Here is an 8,546-nt window from a genome sequence, read left to right as displayed (position 1 = left end):
TCTCTCTCATGGTTCCTACAGCTCTCTGCCTCTATTAGGGACTCAGCCCTCTCCTGCCTCTCTTCTCTCTCATGGTTCCTACAGCTCTCTGCCTCTATTAGGGACTCAGCCCTCTCCTGCCTCTCTTCTCTCTCATGGTTCCTTACAGCTCTCTGCCTCTATTAGGGACTCAGCCCTCTCCTGCCTCTCTTCTCTCTCATGGTTCATACAGCTCTCTGCCTCTATTAGGGACTCCAGCCCTCTCCTGCCTCTCTTCTCTCTCATGGTTCATACAGCTCTCTGCCTCTATTAGGGACTCAGCCCTCTCCTGCCTCTCTTCTCTCTCATGGTTCCTACAGCCCTCTCCTGCCCCTCTTCTCTCTCTGTGGTTCATACAGCTCTCTGCCTCTATTAGGGACTCAGCCCTCTCCTGCCTCTCTTCTCTCTCATGGTTCTACAGCCTCTCTGCCCCTCTTCTCTCTCATGGTTCATACAGCTCTCTGCCTCTATTAAAGGACTCAGCCCTGTCCCTGCCCCTCTTTTCTCTCGTGTTGGGGTGATGAGTTATGACTGTAGGGAAGGAATGTGGGGTGCTGAGGTTGTTCTTCAACCAGCGTGTCAGATGTGTGTGTGTGTGTGTGTGTGTGTCATTGTTTCTGTGTTTATTTCCAGAGCGTATAATCAAAAAACATATATTCATAGAGAGAGAGAGAGAGAGAGAGAGAGAGAGAGAGAGAGAGAGAGAGAGATAGAGAGAGAGACAGAAAGGTCAGGGAGAGAGAGAGAGAGAGAGAAGAAGAACAGAGAGGTCAGGGAGTCATTCTGCACTACAGTCTGTTAATAATGAATATATCACATCTAATACATTGCTGGTACTCAGTTGTGCTTCATACCGAGAGAGAGAGAGGTGCTTCATACTGAACTTGTCCCTTTTATTATAAACGACGTTCATTAATCATCATGTCTCATCTCCATTCCTTCTCCAGGAAAAGCTGGACTTGGGGCCAAAGAAGGAGATGGATGGTATGGGTGTTCCTGATATCAAGTATGGGGACTCTGTGTGTTATATCCAACATGTGGACACCTGTCTGTGGCTCACCTACCAGGCCATGGACGCTAAGTGTGCACGAATGGGCGGCGTGCAGAGAAAGGTACAGTCTCATCTCTCTCTGCTCCCTCTGACCCCACAATACAATGTAGGACCCAGCCTGGTCCCCAGGAGAGGTTATCTAGTCTATAGAGAGGATACTGTAGGGACCCAGCCTGGTCCCCAGGAGAGGTTATCTAGTCTATAGAGAGGATACTGTAGGACCCAGCCTGGTCCCCAGGAGAGGTTATCTAGTCTATAGAGAGGATACTGTAGGACCCAGCCTGGTCCCCAGGAGAGGTTATCTAGTCTATAGAGAGGGATACTGCAGGACCCAGCCTGGTCCCCAGGAGATCTAGTCTAGAGAGGGATACTGTAGGGCCCAGCCTGGTCCCCAGGAAAGTTATCTAGTCTATAGAGAGGATACTGTAGGACCCAGCCTGGTCCCCAGGAGAGGTTATCTAGTCTATAGAGAGGATACTGTAGGACCCAGCCTGGTCCCCAGGAGAGGCTATCTAGAGAGGATACTGGGGCCCAGTCCCCAGGATAAGTTATCTAGAGGATACTGTAGGACCCAGCCTGGTCCCAGGAGAGGTTATCTAGTCTATAGAGAGATACTGTAGGACCCAGCCTGGTCCCCAGGAGAAGTTATCTAGAGAGGATACTGTAGGCCCAGCCTGGTCCCAGGAGAAGTTATCTAGAGATAGAGAGGATACTGTAGGACCCAGCCTGGTCCCCAGGAGAGGTTATCTAGTCTATAGAGGAGGATACTGTAAGACCCAGCCTGGTCCCCAGGAGAGGTTATCTAGTCTATAGAGAGGATACTGTAGGACCCAGCCTGGTCCCTGGAGAGGTTATCTAGTCTAGAGGATACTGTAGGTCCCCAGGAAGGAGTTATCTAGTCTATAGGAGGATACTGTAGGACCCAGCCTGGTCCCCAGGAGAGGTTATCTAGTCTATAGAGAGGATACTGTAGGACCCAGCCTGGTCCCCAGGAGAGGGATTATCTAGTCTATAGAGAGGATACTGTAGGAAGGAGGTTATCTAGTCTATAGAGAGATACTGTAGGACCCAGCCTGGTCCCCAGGAGAAGTTATCTAGAGAGGATACTGTAGGGCCCAGCCTGGTCCCTTGGATAAGTTATCTAGAGGATACTGTAGGGACCCAGCCTGGTCCCCAGGAGATAAGTAGTCTATAGAGAGGATACTGTAGGACCCAGCCTGGTCCCCAGGAGAAGTTATCTAGAGGATACTGTAGGGCCCAGCCTGGTCCCAGAAGGAGGGTTATCTAGAGAGGATACTGTGGACCCAGCCTGGTCCCCAGGAGAGGTTATCTAGTCTATAGAGAGGATACTGTAGGACCTGCCTGGTCCCCAGGAGAGGTTATCTAGTCTAGAGAGGATACTGTAGGACCCAGCCTGGTCCCCAGAAGAGGTTATCTAGTCTAGAGAGGATACTGTAGGACCCAGCCTGGTCCCCAGGAGAGGTTATCTAGTCTATAGAGGATACTGTAGGGTCCAGCCTGGTCCCCAGGAGAGGTTATCTAGTCTATAGAGAGGATACTGTAGGACCCAGCCTGGTCCCGAGGAGAGGTTATCTAGTCTATAGAGGATACTGTAGGACCCAGCCTGGTCCCCAGGAGAGGTTATCTAGTCTAGAGGATACTGTAGGGCCCAGCCTGGTCCCCAGGAGAGGTTATCTAGTCTAGAGAGGATACTGTAGGACCCAGCCTGGTCCCCAGAGAGGTTATCTAGTCTAGAGAGAGATACTGTAGGACCCAGCCTGGTCCCCAGGAGAGGTTATCTAGTCTAGAGGAGGATACTGTAGGACCCAGCCTGGTCCCCCAGGAGAGGTTATCTAGTCTATAGAGGGATACTGTAGGACCCAGCCTGGTCCCCAGGAGAGGTTATCTAGTCTATAGAGAGGATACTGTAGGACCCAGCCTGGTCCCCAGAAGAGGTTATCTAGAGGGATACTGTAGGGCCCAGCCTGGTCCCCAGGAGAAGTTATCTAGAGAGGATACTGTAGGACCCAGCCTGGTCCCCAGGAGAAGTTATCTAGAGAGGATACTGTAGGACCAGCCTGGTCCCAGGATAAAGTTATCTAGAGGGATACTGTAGGACCCAGCCTGGTCCCCAGGAGAAGATTATCTAGAGAGGATACTGTAGGACCCAGCCTGGTCCCCAGGATAAGTTATCTAGAGAGGATACTGTAGGGCCCAGCCTGGTCCCCAGAAGAGGTTATCTAGAGAGGATACTGTAGGACCCAGCCTGGTCCCCAGGAGGAAGGTATCTAGTCTATAGAGGAGATACTGTAGGACCCAGCCTGGTCCCCAGGAGAAGATATCTAGAGAGGGATCTAGGACCCAGCCTGGTCCCCAGGATAAGTTATCTAGAGAGGATACTGTAGGACCCAGCCTGGTCCCCAGGAGAAGTTATCTAGAGAGGATACTGTAGGGCCCAGCCTGGTCCCCAGGAGAGGTTATCTAGAGAGGATACTGTAGGACCCAGCCTGGTCCCCAGGAGAGGTTATCTAGTCTATAGAGAGGATACTGTAGGGCCCAGCCTGGTCCCCAGGAGAAGTTATCTAGAGAGGATACTGTAGGACCCAGCCTGGTCCCCAGGATAAGTTATCTAGAGGGATACTGTAGGACCCAGCCTGGTCCCCAGGAGAAGTTATCTAGAGAGGATACTGTAGGACCCAGCCTGGTCCCCAGGATAAGTTATCTAGAGAGGATACTGTAGGGCCCAGCCTGGTCCCCAGAAGAGGTTATCTAGAGAGGATACTGTAGGACCCAGCCTGGTCCCCAGGAGAAGTTATCTAGAGAGGATACTGTAGGACCCAGCCTGGTCCCCAGGAGAGGTTATCTAGAGAGGATACTGTAGGACCCAGCCTGGTCCCCAGGAGAAGTTATCTAGAGAGGATACTGTAGGGCCCAGCCTGGTCCCCAGAAGAGGTTATCTAGAGAGGATACTGTAGGACCCAGCCTGGTCCCCAGGAGAGGTTATCTAGTCTATAGAGAGGATACTGTAGGACCCAGCCTGGTCCCCAGGAGAGGTTATCTAGAGAGGATACTGTAGGGCCCAGCCTGGTCCCCAGGAGAGGTTATCTAGTCTATAGAGAGGATACTGTAGGGCCCAGCCTGGTCCCCAGAAGAGGTTATCTAGAGAGGATACTGTAGGGCCCAGCCTGGTCCCCAGGAGAAGTTATCTAGAGAGGATACTGTAGGGCCCAGCCTGGTCCCCAGAAGAGGTTATCTAGAGAGGATACTGTAGGACCCAGCCTGGTCCCCAGGAGAAGTTATCTAGAGAGGATACTGTAGGGCCCAGCCTGGTCCCCAGGAGAGGTTATCTAGAGAGGATACTGTAGGACCCAGCCTGGTCCCCAGAAGAGGTTATCTAGAGAGGATACTGTAGGACCCAGCCTGGTCCCCAGAAGAGGTTATCTAGAGAGGATACTGTAGGACCCAGCCTGGTCCCCATGAGAAGTTATCTAGAGAGGATACTGTCGGATCCAGCCTGGTCCCCAGGAGAAGGTGTCACGTCTATAGAGAGGAAACTGTAGGGGCCCAGCCTGGTCCCCAGGAGAAGGTGTCTAGTCTATAGAGAGGAAACTGTAGGACCCAGCCTGGTCCCCAGGAGAAGGTGTCTAGTCTCAGCTCGTCTCCATGGTTTCCTCAGCCAGTCGACTAACATCCCGGCGTCTAGCAGGAGCAGTTATGACTCACAGACTTTTATAAATGTCTTCCTAACGAGCTCTTCTCAATCAGCTCCAGGCTGTCTCGCTGGAATTAAAACCATTAAGCTACGCTTTATATCATATAATTAAAGCCATTAGGCTAAGCTAACCGTGTCAGAAACACACTCATTCTGATGAATAAAACCATTAGCATTATTATGCTAAGCTAACAGTGTCAAAGAGCCAGCCGTTCTGTCTCCCTGTTTGCGGATGTGACATTTATCAATTCAGCAAGGTGGGTTTTCAGTGAGGACATGTTCTGATGAGAGAGGTTCAGTTTAACCTCTGAGTTGTGTGAATTTGCAGTGTGGTGTAATGATGTTTTGGGCGTAGCCATTATGCTAAGCTAACTGTGTCAGAAACCTCCCGTTCTGTCTCAATGCTAAGCTAACAGTGTCAGAAACCTCCCGTTCTGTCTCAATGCTAAGCTAACAGTGTGAAAGCTAACCATGTCAGAAAACCTCCTTTCTGTCTCAATGTTAAGCTAACAGTGTGAAAGCTAACTGTGTCAGAAACCTCCCATTCTGTCTCAATGCTAAGCTAACAGTGTCAAAGATAACAGTCAGAAATCTCCCGTTCTGTCTCAATGCTAAGCTAACAGTGTCAAAGATAACAGTCAGAAATCTCCCGTTCTGTCTCAATGCTAAGCTAACAGTGTCAGAAACCTCCCGTTCTGTCTCAATGCTAAGCTAACTGTGTCAGAAACCTCCCGTTCTGTCTCAATGCTAAGCTAACAGTGTCAAAGATAACAGTCAGAAATCTCCCGTTCTGTCTCAATGCTAAGCTAACAGTGTGAAAGATAACAGTCAGAAACCTCCCGTTCTGTCTCAATGCTAAGCTAACAGTGTCAGAAACCTCCCATTCTTTCTCAATGCTAAGCTAACAGTGTGAAAGATAACAGTCAGAAACCTCCCGTTCTGTCTCAATGCTAAGCTAACAGTGTCAGAAACCTCCCATTATTTCTCAATGCTAAGCTAACAGTGTGAAAGATAACAGTCAGAAACCTCCCGTTCTGTCTCAATGCTAAGCTAACAGTGTCAGAAACCTCCCATTATTTCTCAATGCTAAGCTAACAGTGTCAAAGATAACAGTCAGAAACCTCCCGTTCTGTCTCAATGCTAAGCTAACAGTGTCAGAAACCTCCCATTATTTCTCAATGCTAAGCTAACAGTGTGAAAGATAACAGTCAGAAACCTCCCGTTCTGTCTCAATGCTAAGCTAACAGTGTCAGAAACCTCCCATTATTTCTCAATGCTAAGCTAACAGTGTCAAAGATAACAGTCAGAAACCTCCCGCTCTGTCTCAATGCTAAGCTAACAGTGTGAAAGCTAACCGTGTCAGAAAACCTCTCCTGTTCTGTCTCAGCGTCTGCAGAACGTGACAATGTGTGTGTTTCAGGCCATCATGCACCACGAGGGTCACATGGACGATGGGTTGACCCTGTCCCGCTCACAACACGAGGAGTCCCGCCGCACGGGTCATACGCAGTACCGTCTTCCTGTTCAACCGATTCATCAGGTGGGGATACACACAGATACAGTAGCCTACTCACAGATACAGTAGACAACACAGACCGATACAGTAGACTACACACAGATACTGTAGACTACACAGACCGATACAGTAGACAACACAGACCGATACAGTAGACTACACAGACAGATACAGTAGACTACACAGACAGATACAGTAGACTACACAGACAGACACAGTAGACTACACAGACAGATACAGTAGCCTACACAGACAGACACATTAGACTACACAGATACAGTAGACTACACAGACAGACACAGTAGTCTACACAGACAGATACAGTAGCCTACACAGACAGATACAGTAGACTACACAGACAGATACAGTAGACTACACAGATACAGTAGACTACACAGATACAGTAGCCTACACAGACAGATACAGTAGACTACACAGACAGATACAGTAGACTACACAGACAGATACAGTAGACTACACAGACATATACAGTAGACTACACAGACAGATACAGTAGACTACACAGATACAGTAGACTACACAGATACAGTAGCCTACACAGACAGATACAGTAGCCTACACAGACAGATACAGTAGACTACACAGACAGATACAGTAGACTACACAGACAGATACAGTAGACTACACAGACAGATACAGTAGCCTACACATACAGATACAGTAGACTACACAGATACAGTAGACTACACAGACAGACACAGTAGACAACACAGACAGATACAGTAGACTACACAGACAGATACAGTAGACTACACAGACAGATACAGTAGACTACACAGACAGATACAGTAGACTACACAGACTGATACAGTAGACTACACAACAGATACAGTAGCCTACACAGACAGATACAGTAGCCTACACAGACAGATACAGTAGCCTACACATACAGACACAGTAGACTACACAGACAGATACAGTAGCCTACACAGACAGATACAGTAGCCTACACAAACAGATACAGTAGCCTACACAGACAGACACAGTAGCCTACACAGACAGACACAGTAGCCCACACAGACAGACACAGTAGCCTACACAGACAGATACAGTAGACTCCACAGACAGGTACAGTAGACTACACAGACAGACACAGTAGCCCACACAGACAGACACAGTAGCCTACACAGACATATACAGTAGACTCCACAGACAGATACAGTAGACTACACAGACAGACACAGTAGCCCACACAGACAGACACAGTAGCCCACACAGACAGACACAGTAGCCCACACAGACAGACACAGTAGCCCACACAGACAGATACAGTAGACTCCACAGACATATACAGTAGCCTACACAGACAGATACAGTAGACTACACAGACAGATACAGTAGCCTACACAGACAGATACAGTAGACTACACAGACAGATACAGTAGACTACACAGATACAGTAGACTACACAGATACAGTAGCCTACACAGACAGATACAGTAGCCTACACAGACAGATACAGTAGCCTACACAGACAGATACAGTAGACTACACAGACAGATACAGTAGCCTACACAGACAGAAACAGTAGCCTACACAGACAGATACAGTAGCCTACACAGACAGACACAGTAGACTACACAGACAGATACAGTAGCCTACACAGACAGACACAGTAGCCTACACAGACAGACACAGTAGACCACACAGACAGACACAGTAGCCCACACAGACAGACACAGTAGCCCACACAGACAGATACAGTAGACTCCACAGACAGATACAGTAGCCTACACAGACAGATACAGTAGACTACACAGACAGACACAGTAGACTACACAGACAGACACAGTAGCCTACACAGACAGATACAGTAGCCCACACAGACAGACACAGTAGCCTACACAGACAGATACAGTAGCCCACACAGACAGACACAGTAGCCTACACAGACAGATACAGTAGCCTACACAGACAGACACAGTAGCCCACACAGACAGATACAGTAGCCCACACAGACAGACACAGTAGCCTACACAGACAGATACAGTAGACTCCACAGACAGATACAGTACCCTACACAGACAGATACAGTAGCCCACACGGACAGACACAGTAGCCTACACAGACAGATACAGTAGACTCCACAGACAGATACAGTAGCCTACACAGACAGATACAGTAGACTACACAGACAGACACAGTAGACTACACAGACAGACACAGTAGCCTACACAGACAGATACAGTAGCCCACACAGACAGACACAGTAGCCTACACAGACAGAC

General features: G+C 48.8%; 1 pseudogene; it reads left to right on the top strand.

Moving 5' to 3' along the window:
- The first annotated feature begins 965 nt into the window (after positions 1-965).
- LOC127924389 (ryanodine receptor 2-like) overlaps positions 966-8,546 on the top strand; it is a 140,053-nt pseudogene continuing 132,472 nt past the window's right edge.

This window comes from Oncorhynchus keta, unplaced genomic scaffold, assembly GCF_023373465.1.
Source record: "Oncorhynchus keta strain PuntledgeMale-10-30-2019 unplaced genomic scaffold, Oket_V2 Un_contig_3986_pilon_pilon, whole genome shotgun sequence".
Taxonomy (NCBI): Eukaryota; Metazoa; Chordata; class Actinopteri; order Salmoniformes; family Salmonidae; genus Oncorhynchus; species Oncorhynchus keta.
The sequence above is the reverse complement of the archived record's forward strand: the minus strand, read 5'-3'. Positions and strand labels throughout refer to the sequence as shown.